The sequence below is a fragment of the Eschrichtius robustus genome, chromosome 21, assembly GCF_028021215.1.
Source record: "Eschrichtius robustus isolate mEscRob2 chromosome 21, mEscRob2.pri, whole genome shotgun sequence".
Classification (NCBI taxonomy): Eukaryota; Metazoa; Chordata; class Mammalia; order Artiodactyla; family Eschrichtiidae; genus Eschrichtius; species Eschrichtius robustus.
Genome location: NC_090844.1, coordinates 18,413,586 through 18,434,281, shown reverse-complemented (window position 1 = coordinate 18,434,281; position 20,696 = coordinate 18,413,586). Strand labels below are relative to the sequence as shown.

The 20,696-nt window shown below is 40.3% G+C and overlaps 1 pseudogene; it reads left to right on the top strand.

The window, feature by feature from the left end:
• Positions 1 to 13,830: 13,830 nt before the first annotated feature.
• LOC137755864 (ubiquitin-conjugating enzyme E2 R2 pseudogene) lies at positions 13,831 to 14,446 on the top strand (annotated as a pseudogene).
• Positions 14,447 to 20,696: the final 6,250 nt, after the last annotated feature.

Genomic DNA, 20,696 nt, shown 5'->3' with positions numbered 1-20,696 from the left:
CACTTGATATGATTTCAATTTTCTTAAATTTACCAAGGCTTGATTTGTGACCCAAGATATGATCTATCCTGGAGAATGTTCCATGAGCACTTGAAAAGAAAGGGTATTCTGTTGTTTTTGGATGGAATGTTCTATAAATATCAATTAAGTCCATCTTGTTTACTGTATCATTTAAAGCTTCTGTTTCTTTATTTATTTTCATTTTGGATGATCTGTCCATTGGTGAAAGTGGGGTGTTAAAATCCCCTACTATGATTGTGTTACTGTTGATTTCCCCTTTTATGGCTGTTAGTATTTGCCTTATGTATTGAGGTGCTCCAATGTTGGGTGCATAAATATTTACAATTGTTATATGTTCTTGGATTGATCCCTTGATCATTATGTAGTGTCCTTCGTTGTCTCTTGTAATAGTCTTTATTTTAAAGTCTATTTTGTCTGAAATGAGAATTGCTACTCCAGCTTTCTTTTGATTTCCATTTGCATGGAATATCTTTTTCCATCCCCTCACTTTCAGTCTGTATGTGTCCCTAGGTCTGAAGTGGGTCTCTTGTAGACAGTGTATATATGGGTCTTATTTTTGTATCCATTCAGCCAGTCTATGTCTTTTGGTTGGAGCACTTAATCCATTTACATTTAAGGTAATTATCAATATGTATGCTCCTATTACCATTTTCTTAATTGTTTTGGGTTTGTTATTGTAGATCTTTTCCTTCTCTTGTGTTTCCTGCCTAGAGAAGTTCCTTTAGCACTTGTTGTAAAGCTGGTTTGGTGGTGCTGAATTCCCTTAGCTTTTGCTTGTCTGTAAAAGTTTTAATTTCTCCATCAAATCTGAATGAGATCCTTGATGGGTAGAGTAATCTTGGTTGTAGGTTCTTCCCTTTCATCACTTTAAATATGTCCTGCCACTCCCTTCTGCCTTGCAGAGTTTCTGCTGAAAGATCAGCTGTTAACCTTATGGGGATTTCCTTGTACATTATTTGTTGCTTTTCCCTTGCTGCTTTTAATTTTCTTTTCTTTGTATTTAATTTTTGATAGTTTGATTAATATGTGTCTTGGTGTGTTTCTCCTTAGATTTATCCTGTATGGGACACTCTGCACTTCCTGGACTTGATTGACTATTTCCTTTGCCTTATTAGGGAAGTTTCCAACTATAATCTCTTCAAATATTTTCTCAGTCCCTTTCTTTTTCTCTTCTTCTTCTGGGACCCCTATAATTCGAATGTTGGTGCGTTTAAATGTTGTCCCAGAGGTCTCTGAGACTGTCCTCAGTTCTTTTCATTCTTTTTTCTTTATTCTGCTCTGCAGTAATTACTTCCACTGTTTTATCTTCTAGGTCAGTTATCCGTTCTTCTGCCTCAGTTATTTGGCTATTGATTCCTTCTAGAGAATTTTAAATTTCATTTATTGCATTGTTCATCATTGTTTGTTTGCTCTTTAGTTCTTCTAGGTCCTTGTTAAACGTTTCTTGTATTTTCTCCATTCTATTTCCAAGATTTTGGATCATCTTTACTATCATTACTCTGGATTCTTTTTCAGGTAGACTGCCTATTTCCTCTTCATTTGTTTGGTCTGGTGGGTTTTTACCTTGCTCCTTCATCTGCTGTGTGTTTTTCTGTCTTCTCATTTTGCTTAACTTACTGTGTTTGGGATCTCCTTTTCACAGGCTGCAGGTTCGTAGTTGCTGTTGTTTTTGGTGTCTGCCCCCAGTGGTTGAGGTTAGTTCAGTGGGTTGTGTAGGCTTCCTGGTGGAGGGGACTAGTGCCTGTGTTCTGGAGGAAAAGACTGGATCTTCTCTTTCTGGTGGGCAGGACCACGTCCGGTGGTGTATTTTGGGGTGTCTGTGACATTATTATGATTTTAGGCAGCCTCTGTGCTAATGGGTGGGTTTGTGTTCCTGTCTTGCTAGTTGTTTGGCATGGGATGTCAAGCACTGTAGCCTGCTGGTTGTTTAGTTGAGCTGGGTGTTAGCGTTGAGATGGAGATCTCTGGGAGGCTTTCGCATTTAATATTACATGGAGCCAGGAGGTCTCTTGTCTACCAATGTCCTGAACTCGGCTCTCCCACCTCAGAGGCACAGGCCTGACACCCAGCCAGAGCACCAAGACCCTGTCAGCCACACAGCTCAGAAGAAAAGGGAGAAAAAAAGAAAGAAAGAAAAAAATAAAATAAAGTTATTAAAATAAAAAATAATTATTAAAAATAAAAAATAAGAAAGCAGAGAGCAACCAAACCAAAAAAAACAAATCCACCAATGATAACAAGCGTTAAAACTATACTAAAAAAACAAACAAACAAAAAAATGGACAGACAGAACCCTAGGACAAATGGTAAAAGCAAAGCTATACAGACAAAATCACACACAGAAGCATACACATACACACTCACAAAAAGAGAAAAAGGAGGGGCTTCCCTGGTGGCGCAGTGGTTGAGAATCTGCCTGCCAATGCAGGGGACACGGGTTCGAGCCCTGGTCTGGGAAGATCCCACATGCCACAGAGCAACTAGGCCCGTGAGCCACAATTACTGAGACTGCGCTCTAGAGCCTGTGCTCCGCAACGAGAGGCCGCGATAGTGAGAGGCCCGCGCACCGCGATGAAGAGTGGCCCCCACTTGCCGCAACTGGAGAAAGCCCTCGCACAGAAACGAAGACCCAACACAGCCATAAATAAATAAATAAATAAATAAAATTTAAAAAAAAAAGAGAAAAAGGAAAAAAATATATATACATCGTTGCTCCCAAAGTCCACCACCTCAATTTGGGATGATTCTTTGTCAATTTGGGTATTCCACAGATGCAGGTACATCAAGTTGTTTGTGGAGCTTTAATCCGCTGCTCCTGAGGCTGCTGGGAGAGATTTCCCTTTCTCTTCTTTGTTCGCACAGCTCCTGGGGTTCAGCTTTGGATTTGGACCCGCCTCTGCGTGTAGGTCGCCTGAGGGCGTCTGTTCCCGCCCAGACAGTGCGGGGTTAAAGGAGCAGCTGATTCCGGGCCTCTGGCTCACCCAGGCCGCGGGGAGGGAGGGGTATGGACACCAGGCAAGCCTGCGGCGGCAGAGCCCAGCATGACGTTGCACCAGCCTGAGGCGCGGCGTGCGTTCTCCCGGGGAAGTTGTCCCTGGATCACAGGACCCTGGCAGTGGCGCGCTGCACAGGTTCCCGGGAGGGGTGGTGTGGAGAGTGACCTGTGCTTGCACACAGGCTTCTTGGTGGCGGCAGCAGCAGCCCCAGCGTCTCATGCCCGTCTCTGGGGTCCGCGCTGATAGCCTCGGCTCACGCCCGTCTCTGGAGCTCGTTTAGGCGGTGCTCTGAATCCCCTCTCGTCGCGCACCAGGAAACAAGGAGGCAAGAAAAAGTCTCTTGCCTCTTCGGCAGCTGCAGACTTTTTCCCGGACTCCCTCCCGGCTAGCTGTGGTGCGCTAACCCCTTCAGGCTGTGTTCACGCCGCCAACCCCAGTCCTCTCCCTGGGATCCGACCGAAGCCCGAGCCTCGGCTCCCAGCCCCACCCGCCCCGGCGGGGGAGCAGACAAGCCTCTCGGGCTGGTGAGTGCTGCTCAGCGCCGAGCCTCTGTGCGGGAATCTCTCCCCTTTGCCCTCCGCACCCCTGTGGCTGCGCTCTCCTCCATGGCTCCGAAGCTTCCCCCTCCGCCACCTGCCGTCTCCGCCCGCGAAGGGGCTCCTAGTGTGTGGAAACCTTTCCTCCTTCACAGCTCCCTCCCACTGGCGCAGGTCCCGTCCCTATTCTTTGTCTCTGTTTTTCCTTTTTTTCTTTTGCCCTACCCAGGTACGTGGGGAGTTTCTTGCCTTTTGGGAGGTCTGAGGTCTTCTGCCAGCGTTCAGTAGGTGTTCTGTAGGAGTTGTTCCACATGTAGATGTACTTCTGATGTATTTGTGGGGAGGAAGGTGATCTCCGCGTCTCACTCCTCCGCCATCTTGAAGGTCTTCCTGTCCCATAAGATTCTGATGCAGTACATCTAGTATGAGGCCCAAAATTTTTCATTTATGCCAAGCAATTTAGGTGATTCTCATGTAGTATCATACTTTTTAAATGTTAGTTTAAAATGTGATATATAACTCAGAAAATATAATAAAAGAAGCAACAAGGGAATTAACATGATACACTAGAAAATACTTAGAACAGAAGAAGGCAATAACGGAGGAATAGAGGAATGAAAAAAACCTAAGACATAGAAAATAGCAAAATGGCAGGCATGAATATTATCTTATCAGTAATTACAGTAAATGTAAATGAATAAAACACTCCAATCAAAAGGGATATATTGGCAGAATAATACTTAGAGACTTAAGAGTGGATTTTTAAAAATTATCCAACAACATGCTGTCTATTAGAGACACACCTTAGATTTAGACACAAATGGATTGAAATTAAAAGATGGAAAAAGGAATACCATTCAAATAGTAACTAAAAGAGAGCTGCAGTAGCTATACCAATATCAGACATAATAGGTTTCAAGACAACAATTATTAGAGACCAAAAAAGGACATTCCATAATGACAAAATGATCAATTCATCAAGACGTAATAATTATAAACATATATGCGTGCACCTAATAACACAGCACCAAAATACATGAAGCAAAAACTGACAAAATTGAAGGGAGAAAGAGACAATTCAACTATAATAGTACTTGGAGGCTTAAACCAACCCTCAGACCCCATAATCCCTCCCTTATGTAGTCAACATAATATGGCTCATGAAACTAGTTGTCTCAAGTCAGGTCTGAATCAGCTTCTTGAGCCCTTTGTGCCAAGGTTGTTCCCATGTTTAAGTCCACAATGTACTCTTGGACATCATATGGTGGGTTCCATTACCTCACTCACATCATTAACATCTATACTTTTTAAAGGATAAATTTTGAAGATTGAAAATTTAAATGATAGGCATTTAGAAACAAATGCATTTTTTTTAAATGTAAGAAGCTTTTCACTTGCCACCCAACAGCTATTCAGTGATATCCACTGTCTCTGAATTTTCTGTTAACATTGTTCAGTCGAATTCAGGAGCAGTTCTATACTGTGGCTTTATGCAATTCAGAGAGTGATTGTGATTCACACATTGTATCTTCTCAGGCTGGTCACTGTTAGCTTTTACATGAGTTTTCCTGGTGCCCCAACCACTTTTATCTTTCTATTTCTATACAAAATGCTCAGTTATAAATTTATATCTGAAAATTTATCCATCACTTTAAGTTATTTCTTTGAACTAAAAAAAAAGCTTCAGGCTAATATAAATTCCTTATACAAAGGAAATTTTGAGGACAGAGTTAGTTGTAACTGTAAATCCCTTTATTAATAGGTAAGCATTACACATTATGCAGCATTTTTTATAATTTACTTTATATTTCTATTCCTTTGTCATGATTCTCTCTCACTGAATATGTTTCTTATTCTCTGAACTCAATTCCTCTGTTTCTTTTGCTAGCTGTTTTCTGTTGCTTACCTCGATATTAGTACTTCCCTAAATTCCATCCTTGGCTCTCTTTTCTCTTTATTTTACCTTTTATCACAAAGAGATCTAACCCTCTCTTACAGTATTACAGATCTATTAGCCAATGATTCCCAAATCTCTATCCCTTTCCTAGAAAGTTCTTTTATGTTCCAGTCTTTATTTCCACATTCTTAGTATGTAGTCCCTTGGCATATCCCACAGGCATCAATTTCAAGATCTCCCCAAAATACTCAAATCCAATCTCCCTGCTCACTTCCCAGCAAATCTTCCTGTACTATTCATTTCTTCAATTAATGAACCACTATTGACTCCTCAGCTGAATCATCCTTGATCTTCCCTCTTCCTATTTCCCGCATCTCATTTCCCCTCAAATACCATCAACTTTGCCTCCAAAATCCCTCAAACCATTTGTGATGGATTCAAAATGGACACAAGTTATTTACCGCTGCTCCCATCATCACTGGATTTGGCCATGGGATTTGATTTGGCCTATGGGACATTAGTAAATGTGACACAAATAGAGGCTTCATGAGCATTTGTATCTTTCGGCTTGTCTTCTTGGAACTCTGTCCGGAGACCACCATGATGCTAAGAAGTCAGTCTTACCTCAAGAAGGAAGAGAGGAGCCACGTGGAGGAGAGGAGCGATTCCTTTAACCGAGCAACAGTGCCAACAGCCAGACGCATGTGTGAGGTCATCTTGAGCCATGCAGGATTTCCAGCCGTAATCTGACTGCAAACACAGGAATGTGCCCCAGCAAGATGAGCAGGAGAAGGATCCAGCCAGCTCATATATTGATGGCCCTACCTGAGGCTCATCAAGTCTCTTCTGGATTTTGGAAGTAGCAAGATAACCAATCTCCCTAACTCCTATATTTCCTCTTCCAATTTATCCAAAACCACCATCTTTAGTACATTCACATATAATCATATCATTCTTATACTATACGTAGAAACTTTCAATAACCACATTGCTATGAATAACAGCTAAACTCTTTAGTATATCTTTAATGCCCTTTATATTTTCTACCCAACTTACGCTTCCAAACTTACTTCTCACCACATCCACCTTCCTGTACTCCTATAGGATTTTGCACATTTTTATTACAGCTTTTACCATCTTTTTATGTAATAGTTATGTATTTAAGCATTTGTTCCACCATCCGTAGTAACTATAGGTGACCACAGTACCTCAAACACGATAGACGTTAAATTATCACTTATTGAATGAATACTTTACCATGATCAGAAAACTTGGTTTTACTTTCTTTTATTTGAATTTCAGTTGAAAACAATGCAGCTTTATGTCCATTTTACTGATGACGAAACAGATTCATAAAAGTTAGGAGCCGTGCTCAGGTCACAGAGTACTAGAGCCTTTAATAAAAGTGTTGTTATCTGATTCCTTGCAGAGTATGCTTTGCCCTAATTAACTACTCTGTATCTTCAAAAACACTATGTATTTGCATATTTTGAAAATGAAAATTCAAATACTCTACCAAAATCAGGCTGTCAGTGCTTTATAATTCCATATAATATTTCTTTGATTCCATGTTATAAATGTACAGTGAATTCCTTTCCTTTGGTTGAATGTAAAGTTGTATGGTAAGAAAATCTTTAATTAATGGTTTTCATTATGGTCAGCCTTTAAATAATCCAACCTCTTTTTCCAGTATCTTCAGAGAAAGCTTATCATTCCAGTAGGGTCAGCTTAGTAAAATCAACATGTTTAATCTTCATGTGTAATAGTTGGCTGAAAGCCAATGGAATCAAAAAGGCAGGTGTGAGCAAGAAAGAAAACAGGCAAGTGTAGACGAGCACAAGGGTAAAACACCCCTTTAATAGATGCAGGAGAAAATGTACTGTATTCTGTAGGGAATGAACAATTCTGATGGGTTGAATAAGTCACTGATTGCTTCTCCCACTTACCTGATTGTGACCTTGGACATTTTACTTCATTTCTGAGTCTTGATTAACTTGTCTGAAAAATAAAAGTAATTATGCCTGACAAGTTTGTTGGGGGTTTAGCTGAAATATTATACATACAGCACATTGAACAATGTCTGGCATATAGCAAGCTAGCAATAAATTGTAATAATTATAATTGTTGTTATGTTAGACAGTAAATTTTTTTAGGTTAAATAGAATAATTGCTCATGATCAGTACTAGAGTGTTGAAGTACTCCCAAATCAAAGCTATTTTGTTACCTGTGATAATATTTTATTTACAATGTTAGTGTTATCCTAAGTAAAGACTAGGAGGAAGATATTGGCCAGAATGCATAGAATATGCAATCACATGGCAAGGTGAATGAGACACCATGATTAATTTGGACAATACCAGTTCACACTCTTAAGGGATTTGACCACTCAGATATCACTGGAAAAACTGGGATTCTATTAGCACTGGGGAAATAGCTGTTGGGTAGTCAACCAATGACAGTTGTCTTTACATCTTTTCTCTGCTTCCTCCTCTCTCTTTCACTCTTCAATCCACTCCAGTCTGATATCTGTCCCTCTTGTTCTTGAAGTCACCTCCTGAAGTGACCATGGACTCGCATGCCCTCAAATTTAATCAATACTTTTTAGCTCTGGTCTTATTTGACTGCTCAGTAACACATAAAACAGTCAGTTGTTTCCTCCTTCTAGAAATGCTTTTTTCTTGGTCTATGTGATACAGAACTTTACTGATTTTCTTACCTAGCATCTCCCTCCCTCTCTTTAGACAACTCTTCCTCTTCCACTCGACTTAATGTGACTCAGAACTTTTATTTTTTTTCTCCCTACCATCTATATGCCAGTAACTACCAAATCATAATCTCTAGCCTACACTTAGAGACCTATATATTTAATTGCTTACTTGACCCAGTCAATTGATCATCTCCATGGCATCACAAAATTGACATTCCAGACTTGAGTTTTTTATTTTCTCCCAAAATTGTTATCCTCCAGACTTACATGATTTCAATAAATGACACTATCACCTCCCCGCACCCATTTGCTTAAGCCCCAAATCTGGGCACATCTTGCCATATCTCTCTCTTACCTCCATATTCAATATATCACTGAGCCTCAGTGATTCTACTACCCTCAAAACACCCTGGATCATCCATTACTCTCCATTTGCACTGCCAATACCCCAGTCCAAGCTATTCCAACTCTCGCCTGGACTAAGGCAATTGTCTCCTAAAAATGTCAATCTTCTTCCACTCTTACCCCAATCCAAACCAATGCAATACCCATATTGCAACCAATGGGGTCTTTTAAAGATATAGATGAAATGGTGTCACTCTTCTACTTAAAATCCTTTTATGACACCCCCCCCCCATTGCACTAAAATAAGATTCAAACAAGTCAGCATGGGCCACAGTCATGCCATCCTCTTCAGTCTCATCTCATGCTACCTTGTCCTCTCTGCACTCTGGCCAGCTTGGCCTTCTTTCGTGAACATCTCACACTCGCAGCCACAAGGCCTTTTTCGTGGAAGGGCTGGACTGCTATCCACACACATCCTTCCTCCCACACACAGGCTCGTTGTCTGCCTATTTGTCCTTCAGAAAGGCTTTTTATGATTGTCTCAGCTAAAGAAAATGCCCCGTGGTCTTTCTTAAAGCACCTTGTTCTTTTCCTCTATAGTGGTGGTTACAATCTGTAATTTTTAAATGTATTTTAATTTTACAAACAAATTAAAAATGTGTCATTATCAAAATTTGTTTCATGCTTTTGCTGTCTGGTTAAAATTAGGTGTAATTTAGTCTGTTAATTTACCTACATATATTTATTCTTTAGATGCTTGGAACCCATCTCCCTTTGTAGCTACTACTACAAGAACACACACGCACACACACACACACACACACACAAGTATGCAGAAGTTTCTTTATAGCTTTGGGAGAAACACATGAAATTCTAAAATTTGTGCACATAACTATGGGACCCTAATGCCATTTTAACCCAACAGAATTTAGTCCTTGCTAAAAGTTATTTCATTCTTACAAAGCATTAGATCAAAAAAGGAAATACAAATTCATTAACATCCAGCTTCAAGTTCATTATCAAAAATGAATGAAAAATCTCTAATCCAATGAAATCTAGTTTATTTCAATAAGTATATACTAGTAAAATACCTATATGTTTTTATTGACCTCTGTCTTGTTCTTGCTTTTAATTTATTAGACTGCATCAATTGAGCTATGTCAATTATTTTAAGGGAAATAATACCAGTAACATTTTGTCTTTAAAATCTCAAATAGGAAATCCCCATTAGTGTCATAAATAATGTATTTGGCAGGAAATTGGCAAGCTGTCTTATTCAGAAAACTTCCTGGCTGACAATCACACAAAACTGAGACCATAAAGCATATCTTAAATGTTTCAGCACTTGGATTTTCCTAAATACTTCTTTTAAGTTCCTTCTGAACAACTTGCACAAAGATCAAAACATACTAATTTCATCATTGCTGGCCAAAATCACAACAGAAACTTATAAAAGTATATGGATACACTTACCAACTTATGAACAATAAAATGTTTCATGACTTTATTGAAAAGACTCAATAAGATAAGATTTTCCTCATTTATAACATGGAGAGGTTGAACTAGATGAAAGCTAAGATATCTTCAAGCTCTAAAAATTCTAATGTTTTTTCTCTTAGATTAAATAAATAGAACATAAAGTACTCTATACTACACATAGTACATATTTTCCTCTTCTTACAAGGAAAGGCATCTATGTTTCACCATTTCTATAATTTTACTTTATATTTATTAATGTGTATCAAGCAAGTTAATATACCAGAAGATGTGGACTCAGTCTTACGTCTCTAAGAAGTGAAAATACAAAAGAGTAACGTCATCACTCCTTAGCTTGAACAAACAGCTAATTGGGAGGACTTCCTGCCACCCCTCGACTCTCGCCTTTTATATCCCCCATCTCTGCTCCAATCCTCTTAAACACACACTAACACACACCCCATCAGGAGGCCCATTATGGATATAACCATTCTAATCTGCGGAGGGCAACAGAGAGCATCCTCAGGAACTACAGAGTAGAAACAACCCTGTCTAGAATCCATTTCAGGTGTCCTCACTGATGGCTCAGATAGAAATGCTGCACTATGAAGGCATTTCATTCTGATCCGTGTTCATAGCCCTTCGAAATACTGTTAAAAAGTAAGAGTCAAAATAAAATCAAATCAAAGATGCCCCTGGGCAAGTAAGAGAATGAGCAAGTAACCAGGAATGCCTATGGTTAAGCTGTACCCTGCCACTTGAGCCAACAGACCCTCTCGTATTAGAGATATCAGTGGTGGGGAAAAACACCATGTGCAATTTAGGGGAAGTCCCAGTGGGAAAATCATAACGCTGCCCCCTGGGGTACTGGAGCGAGGTCACACAATTTGTAAGAGAGGATATATGTTTTTTGAAATGCAACTCTTGGCATGGTACAAACTGAAAGCCGGACTATGGGACACCATATGAATTCATGAGCCAAATCATCCCTGACCCATCAACTCAGATAGCCCAGACTCCTGTCATACACCATGGCTGCACCAGCACCTCTTCCTCAGCATAATCCCATGGCCCACAAGGGGGATCTCTGAGGACTAGCTGATGGAGGATGAAAATGCCCACGCTTGGCTTACAGACGGGTGAGCTCAGTGTGTGGACGCAAGCCACTACAGCCTAATTCAGGCACAGACTGGGACAGTGCATCTGGTCATCTACTTCATGTGATAAAAGAAGTGGCCTGAGATTAGGACATATAAGGACTCATGGGTAGTCTGGCTAGCTGATCAAAATCATAGAAGAAAAAAGATTGGAAGATCACGGACAAAGAGGTCTGGCAGAAAGGAATATAGTGTATGGGAAATGGGAGTGGGGGAGGGAGGGAGACGCAAGAGGGAAGAGATATGGGGATATATGTATATGTATAGCTGATGCACTTTGTTATAAAGGAGAAGCTAACACACCATTGTAAAGCAATTATACTCCAATAAAGATGGTAAAAAAGAAAACAAAGAAAGAAATGGGAGTGAATGTAAAGTGTGAAAATCTTTGAATTAAAAGTTAACATCAATCCAAGAGTTCCCACTATGGAAGTGGCATTAAACAACCAAGTAGGCAGAATGACTTAGCCAACTGATGACAGCAAACTGTCACTGGCCGGTCTCACGGTGGAACAATGGACATATTACAAAGTGGCGCTGGTGAAAGAGATAGAGGTTAGGCATCAACCCAGCAGCATAGGCTCCCACTTTCCATAATGAATCGAGCTACTGCTGCCTCTAAATGTCCAACCTGCCAGCAACAGAGACCAATGTTGAGTCCATATCATGGCACCATTCCTTAAGGAGACAATCTGCCCATTTGATGGCAATTTGTCTACACTGAGTCCCTTCTACCTTTAAAAGACCTGTGATTGATTCACAGGAATAGACCTTTTTTGGTATGGATTGCCTTTCCTGCACACAGAGTCTCAGCCAGCATCACTACCGAAGGGTTTGTTCAACCTGCCCAGGATCCCACACACAGCAGAGCAGGCATTAGAGTAGGCCTGTGACAAAGAGATACACCAGTCATACCACCTCCATGAAAACGTGGATTTGAGCAACGGGTAGACTGTGATGGATGTGGAAATTCATCATCGACATGCCTCTGCAAGGAAGGGTTTATAGTCACAGCTGCCTAGGTGTTGTCATCCCTGAGTCCCACTACCTGTGGTGACCCACATCTAGCAGCTGATCTATGAGTAAGAAGTTTCAGCCAACTCACCCCACTGAGTTCGGGCCATTGTAGCTCAATCAAAATGGCTAAATCTGACATGACGTCTGCATCACAGCTCAACTTTTCCTGCCCAGTCTTATTTCCTTGCTTTTCTTTCCACATTTGTTTATCCCAAGGGCAATGCCTAATAAATATTCTATTCTCTAAACTCCATCTCAGAGTCTAACAGAACCCACCTGGATTACATTTTCTGAACAAATCTCAGGGCCACAGAGTGAGCCGTGGGAGGCCCCAGAGCATATTAATATCTCAGGACATCTTTATGAATCTATACAATGCACTTTCATAAGTATATATTTTTAAATTACTCCTGGGTTTATACTTGCAGCCTTATGATAATTGAAGTAGCATGCAAATTAAATTCTCAAATACCTTTAGCCAATATGTATAGAAAATGTACATCATATCTACTTTAGGAAACCCTCCTACACTGTTGATGGGAATATAAATTGGTACAGCCACTATGCAGAACAGTATGGAGGTTCCTTAAAAAGCTAAAAATATAGCTACCATATGATCCAGCAATCACACTCCTGGGCATGTATCTGGAGAAAACCATAATTCAAAAAGATACATGCACCCCAATGTTCATTGCAGCACTATTTACACTAGCCAAGATATGGAAGCAACCTAAATGTCCATCAACAGAGGACTGGATTAAGAAGATGTGGTATATATATATACAATGGGATATTACTCATTCATAAAAAAAGGATGAAATAGTGCCATTTGCAGCTGCATGGATGGGACCTAGAGACTGTCATACTGAGTGAAGTAAGTCAGACAGAGATAGACAAATATCATATGATATCGCTTATATATGGAATCTTAAAAAAAATGGTACAAATGAACCTATTTACAAAACAGAAATAGAGTCACAGATGTAGAAAACAAACTAACAGTTACCAAGGAGGAAAGGGGGAGAGGGAGGGATAAACTGGGAGATTGGGGTTGACATATACACACACTACTATATACAAAATAGATAACTCATAAGAACCTTTGTATAGCACAGGGAACTCTACTCAATACTCTCTAATGAGCTATATGGGAAAAGAATCTAAAAAAGGGTAGATATATGTATATGTATAACTGATTCACTTTGCTGTTCAGCAAAAACGAACACAAGATTGTAAATCAACTATACTCCAATAAAAAATAATTTAAAAAAGAAAAGAAAAAATAAAATTCTAGGAGAGGGCCAGGAAGCTAGGCACTGTCCCCTCACCATCCCGGGCCCTCTGACGCCTTCCTCCACTTCCACCTCCTCTCGGGCCCCACCCCGCCACCGCCCCAGTTAAGGTGGGGCAGGGAACAACCCAGAATTTCTTTAACTCTCTCCAGCCCTCCCCCAACCCGGCCTGAACGTGAGAAGAACCAGGCCGGCCCACTGCCGTCAGGGGCCTGGTACCGCCGCGGGGTGTGTGAAGACGCCAGGGTGCAGCCCCGCCCAGGGCAAGCGGCGGGGAAGGGCCTGGTCCCCCTCCCCCCTCCTCCCTCCTTCCCCCTCCCCCTCCCCCCCCTCCCCGGCCCATTCGTGAGGACTGGGGCCCTCATCCCGCGCCGCCACCAATGCGATGGCCCAGTAGCAGATGACCAGTTCGCAGTAGGCCCTGCTCCTCGAGCTGAAATCCCTGCAGGAGGAAGCGGTGGAGGGCGCCGCCTCACCCTGGTGGATGAATCCGACCTCTACAACGGGGAGGTTGCCCTCTTCGGACCCCCTAACACCCTCTACGAAGGCGGCTACTTCAGGCTCATATTAAATTCCCTATTGATTACACGGATTCACCACCTACCTTGAGATTCTTGACCCAAATGTGGCTCCCCAACATTTAAGAGCATGGAGATGCATGCATTTCCATTCTTCCTCCGCCTGTAGGCGACCCGCAGAGTGGAGAACCGCCCTCTGAAAGGCGGAACCCTACTCAAAATTTCAGGACTATCCTGCTAAGTGTAATCTCGTTGCTTAATGAGCCCAATACCTCCTCCCTAGCCGAGGTGAATGCTTCGGTTATGTTCAGGAAAGGGAGGGACAGTACAGGAAAAGACAAAGAATATGCTGAAATCATTAGGAAACAGGTTTCAGCCACTAAAGACAAAGCAGAAAAGGATGGAGCGAAGGTCCCCACGACCCTGGCGGAATACTGCATCAAAACTAAAGTGCTGGGACTTCCCTGGTGGTCCAGTGGCTAGGGCTCAACGCTCCCAAGTCAGGGGGCCCGGGTTTGATCCCTGGTCAGGGAACTAGATCCCACATGTGTGCCCCAGCTAAAGATCCCACATGGGGCGTTGAAGATCCTGCATGCTTGTAACGAAGACCCGGCAAAGCCAAATAAATATAAAAAAAAAAAAAAACCCACTAAAGTACTGCAGCCTCAGTTCGCCTCTACAAAGTGTTCAGAGTGAAACACATTTGGTCTGTTTTCAGATTCTTGAAGAATTAAATAGTCTTTCATCAAAAAAAAAGATAAATAAAGTTCTGAAAATTTCACAGGCAAAAATAATCTCAAAATGGATCATAGATCTAAATGTAAGAGTTACAACTATAAGAATTTCAAGAAGAACACACAGGAGAAATATTTAGCAACTTTGGGTTTGGCAAAAAAATTCTAGATACAAAACAAACAGTATGAACGAAAACTATTTCATAAATTGGACTTTATCAAAATTTAAAACTTTGCTCTTCAAAAGACCCTGTTAATGAAAGAAAAGATAAACACAGACTGAGAGAAAATATTTGCAAAATATATATTCAAAAAGGACTTATACCTAGAATATATATAGAACTCTTACAACTCAATAATATGATAAATAACCCAATAAATATGGGCAAAAAATCTGAACTAATGCTCTGAAGAAGATATACAGATGACAAATAACCTCATGAAAATATGTTCCACATCATTAGTCACTATGGAATTTAATTAATTAAATAAAAGCATTTAGATGTAAATTATATGCAAATTAGAACTACATGAGATACCACTGGGATTTCTAAAACTAGAAAGACTATTCATACCAAGTGTTGACGAGCATGTAGAACAACTGGAACTCATATGATGCTCTTTTATTTTTTTTAATTTTTATTATTTTAAATTTTATTTATTTATTTTTTTTGGCCGCGTTGTGTCTTCGTTGCTGCGCTCAGGCTTTCTCTAGTTGCAGCGAGCAGGGGCTACTCTTCGTTGAGGTGCGTGGGCTTCTCAATGCGGTGGCTTCTCTTGTTGCCGGGGACGGGCTCTAGGCACGGGGGCTTCAGTAGTTGTGGTTCACAGGCTCAGTAGTTATGGCTTGTAGGCTCTAGAGCACAGGCTCAGTAGTTGCGGCGCATGGGCTTAGTTGCTCCACGGCATGTGGGATCTTCCCACCCATGTCCCCTGCATTGGCAGGCAGATTCTTAACCACTGCACCACCAGGAAACCCCTTATGATGCTCTTTGAAAAGTAATATGGTACAACCACTTTGGGACACTGGTTGGCTGTGTATTATAAATACAAATCAGCAATTCCACTCTAGACATTTATCCCAGAGAATGAAAAATATATGTTCATAGCAGTTTCATTCACAATAGCCCTGGAAACAACCAGATGTCCATCAACTGTTGAATAGATAAACAAATTGTGTTATAGCCTTACAATGAACTACTACTCAGCAATAAAGAGAAATATACCTCTGATACATGCAATATGGGTAAATCTCAAAAACGTTGAGTTCATACTGAATGTTTCCATCGATGCTAAATTCTAGAAAATAAAAGCTAATCTATAGAGACAGTAAGCAGATCAGTGGTTTCCTTGAGCTGTGGGTGAAGGAAGTAATGACCACAAATGGGCAAGGAGAAACATTCTGGCCTGATGGAAATATTCCATATTGTGAGTGTAGTGGGAGTTACACAGGTGTATATATCAATATTTGTCAAAAACCATAAAATGCTACACTTAAAATCTTTGAATTATTCTATGTAAATTATACCACAATAAAAATTTTTAAAGAACATTTTTAAAAACTGTTTAAAGTATGACCAAAAGAAATGAAAGTAGGGATTTGAATAAATATTTGTACACCCATGTTCATAGCAGTTTTGCAAAATAGACAAAGGGTGGGATTAACCCATGTGTCCATGAACAGAAGAATGTGTAAACTAAATATGGTATATACATACAATTAAATATTATTCAGCCTTAAAAATCTGACACGTGCTACAACATAGACGAGCCTTGAAAACATTATGCTAAGTGAAATAAGCCAGTTACAAAAGGACAAATAATGTGTGATTCCACTTGTATGAGGTTCTTAAAACAGTTGAATTCACAGAAGCAGAAAGTAGAACGGTAGCTGCCAAAGGGTGAGAGGAGAGGAGAATAAGGAGTTAGTGTTCAATGGATCAGAGTTGCAGGTGGGGAAGAAGAAAACGTTCTGGAGATGAATGGCAGGGATGGTTGCACAACGACATGCATGTACCTAATGCCATAGAACCGTACATTTTTAATTGTTTCAAAAAGGTAAATTTATGTATATTTTACCACAATTTAAAAAAAGGAGAGGTAATGAATATAATATGTAAGAGGAAGAAGTGGACACCCCTTTGAAATTAATGCTTTGATTCTGTGGGTAGGGAAAGCTTGGAAACCAAGATGAGCAACCCCATCGTAGAAAACTGATAAGCAAGGGATCAAGGAGACTAGAAAGAAAGAACTTCAAATAGGGACCATCCTGACCAACAGGATAGGTGAACCTAACAATTCAGATGATTATCTTTATGCCGAAATGCAAAGAAATGATCATCTTGAGTCTCTCCCAAAGGGTTATGTTTCTAACTCCCAAAAGCTTTCTGTGGAAGCATGAATTTCATGGGAAATAGCTGGAGAATAGGCTAATGGAAAGATATGAATTTCGATTGGGCCCACTGTCTGTGCAACAATTTCTCTATGGGCTAAGACAAAGGGTCATTAGATTTGGAATCACATCCCCCATTCACAAGAGAAACACTGACAAGCTACTAAGATTCGGAGGAGATCAATAGGACGGAAGAATCAGCTAAACTTGCAGGCACGGCAGCTATGGCAACAACCTTGGCAAAGCCTCCACACATATAGCAACAAGCCACTTCAGAATCACTGGGAGCTGAGCCAAGAGAGGGAACACTGAGACAAGGGCTTCGTAAATCCTAAGGATAAACTCCCTGCACATGGAAAACAAAGGACAACTTCCAAAGCGTTTCCTTTGATTTCTTCTGATCTTTCTTAATTTAAGAACCCTGGCACTAAAGTCTGGAGATTAGACCCAGTCTCTCAAAGGGAATGACAATCTGCCCCAAAATCTTTAACATCAGGTCCAGTAAAACATTAGATTGGCCTGGAGAGACTCTAAACCCCGAGACTTGTTTTGAACAAAAGATAACTTTCAAGAATCTCAGGAACTTTTAGATACAGGATCAAAGATAACATTAATTCTGGGAAACTTGAACATAAGGAGAGAATTTTTTTTGACTATTGAAAGATATGGAGGAGAAGTAGCTGAGGTTCCTGGGTTAGGATAGTGGCCAGACACAGAGGACCAAAGAAGTTTTCCTAGGGTGGTATTTCCTTTCCTTGAGTGTGTAATTGCAAGGGATTTATTGCAATTCTAGGGATGGAAAGAGCCTTCAAATGTTAAAGAGTAGAACCCCCAACAACTGGACCTGCCGAAAGGGAAGCTCTAGAACCACACTGTTGCAAATGTGGAATAGTACCACGGTGCAGTAGGACTATACTAAATTACATAGCAGGGATGTTGAAGAAACTGGGACTAACCCCACACACCACTTACCCCTTGAACCCTGGTTTGACTGGTCCAAAATAGAGATGGACATTGAATCAACCTTTTGGTAATCTGTGGTCACTGATGTAGCAAATGCATCCTTTTAGATGCTAATTATGACCTGTTAATTTTGGTCATCAATATAGTGTGCCTTTGTCTGGCCAGAATGGCCCTACTATAGGATAAATTCTTTAGCACTACATTATAATCTCATAAGGTAACATTTAAACAGGTGTCCTTGATCTTATTCAAATAGAAGATGTATTTATTTTAGAGCTGGCACGTGGGCGTAGCAGTTGGAAATAATTGTACTTGAGGCTCTGCCTTCCCTTATTAGTTTGACAACTAAAAATGATAGAACAATTTTATAGAAAAACTAAATTCAAGGGCCCTTCACCAAACAATAACTTTTATGGGAGTGTTGTTATTTCAAACATATAAATTATACACTGAATGGAACAAAATGTTTGTCCTTGAAACTCACATCACTAAACAGGATGCAAAGAAAGTAAGTGCCGGGTACAGATACCGACACAATGGGGTATTCTGCTGCAGTAACATCATTAGATCACGTGGCCTCCTGACAGGCAGGTTTCTTAAAGATTACACAGGCAACTTTCTAACCTCTCAGCCCATATAACCCAGAATGACTCCCCAGTGGACTCTCCAGTGATCCCTTGATGTGGAATCATTGGCATGTCCCTAAGGAAATGAAAAGGTTGTCATGTCTGTCAAATGGTGTACTCATTTTTGAGTACAAATCAGTTGCCAGCCACTTACTGGTCCATCGTTAAAACAGAGCAACCCAAAGAGAGAACATCAAGTCCTTTTGCCACCACCACAAATTTGATTATATCTGATACCCAAGTACTCTCAAGGGATGACGGGCAGATGAGGGCTCCATTGTTAAATGGAAGCAGTAGAATCGGGATAGAGTACTGTCCTTCACAGAAGCATGCTGCACTCCTAGGAGCCAGCCCTTGGCAAGAGCACCCTTACTGATGCCCAGGGTACACTGCTTCTTCTAAGAAACACTGTGCTTGACCACTGCACTCTTCACTCTGATACCTCCAAGACGATTATTTTCAAATACCACAAGATGTGGTAGCCATCCAAATCTCAGTGTGCTTGGAGGTAGAGTCTTCTTCACCTTAACAATTTATCTTCTCAATAATTTCTCCCTTCACAATAATTGCCCCCTTCACAGTCCCACCCTCCACACAACTCAAGCCCCATGGCAAAGGGTGAGGTAACAGTCTGGCCAATAAATATGCTCGAACCTCACACACGACTGGCCATTCCACCACCATGAAGAGATCTGGAGCAATACAAGTGACAGGTCCTGAATGCTTCTTCATTAAAAAACTAGAGAGAAAATAGAAGTAGAGCTGACTTATTTACTGAATTGGGGTAAAGAGTATACGGTTCATTGGGGAAAAAACATGGGTTGGTCAAAAATATATAAGTAAAAACTTAAATATAAGTAAACACTTGTATCTGAAGTTATATTTTCTTATATTTTAACCATGGTGGAGGGGGACTTGTGGATGAAATGAGGACAGATATTCATCTCTGGATGCCAGAAATGCTAAAATAAATATTCAAACTCCCTTTGTCCCAATGCGTGGCAAGATACATGTGAACCACCTAGAAGCCAAATCATACAGGAAACTTTAGTGTCTGAGGAACCAGGAAACATTGAATATTTTTTCAAACAGGGTCAGGGGAACTTTGATATGAAATCCAGAAATCTTTTAAAACTAAGAGGCCTTTGATTAGTTTTTTCTTTTCTAGTCTAGTTCTCTAATCCTTCTTTTCTGTTGATGGACATAGTATCCTATGCAAGACTAGGGTACAACTTCACTGTAACAGCTTGTCCCAAGCAACTGCACTTTTGGGGCCTGAATGTGGGGTTGCTTAGTCTGATGAGAAGCAAGGCTATTTTCAGCATTTATGGAACCATTCAACCAACTGTCACGGGCCATTTGACACATTGCAGCCTCCCATGCCGGAGTGGTCTCTATAGAGAGAAGAACCTTGGTCTCAAAGTATTAATTATATACAGTTATACATGGCAATTGCTGTAGCCTGTGGAGAACACTCAACCAGGAAAGAGATCAATCTGTTCTATTTTAGCAAGTAGAAAAGCTAATTGTTGCTAATGAAAGTTTATTTATATACATTCTCTTATCATTGCAGAAACTGTAGGGAAGTTTTGCAAATGATAGTTAACATTCCAAGCAAGAAAGAATGGAAAATGTAAGTTAATAAATGATTTCTAATAGAACATTTAAAATAAAGAAGAAAGAAGATGATTAATGGGTGAGATTTTCCCCAAGCATCCTGAGGATAAAATTAATTATTTTCAAAATATTGATTTGATAATAAACCAAATTATTCTTATCCTTCCATGTATGAATTAATTAATATGTTCACACACTACTTCCATTTAGGAGTATCAAGTGAAATCTATTCAGATATGGAATAGATCATTTCTTCAAGTAGTATAAATTCAGTAGATACAAATTGTTTTTCTGACATAGGAAGACATGCCAATATATAAATAGAATTAGAAGGCAAGATATAGTGACTTTCTAGTTTTCTGAAAGTTTGTAAAGCCACTGCTTCAATCATATTTCATATC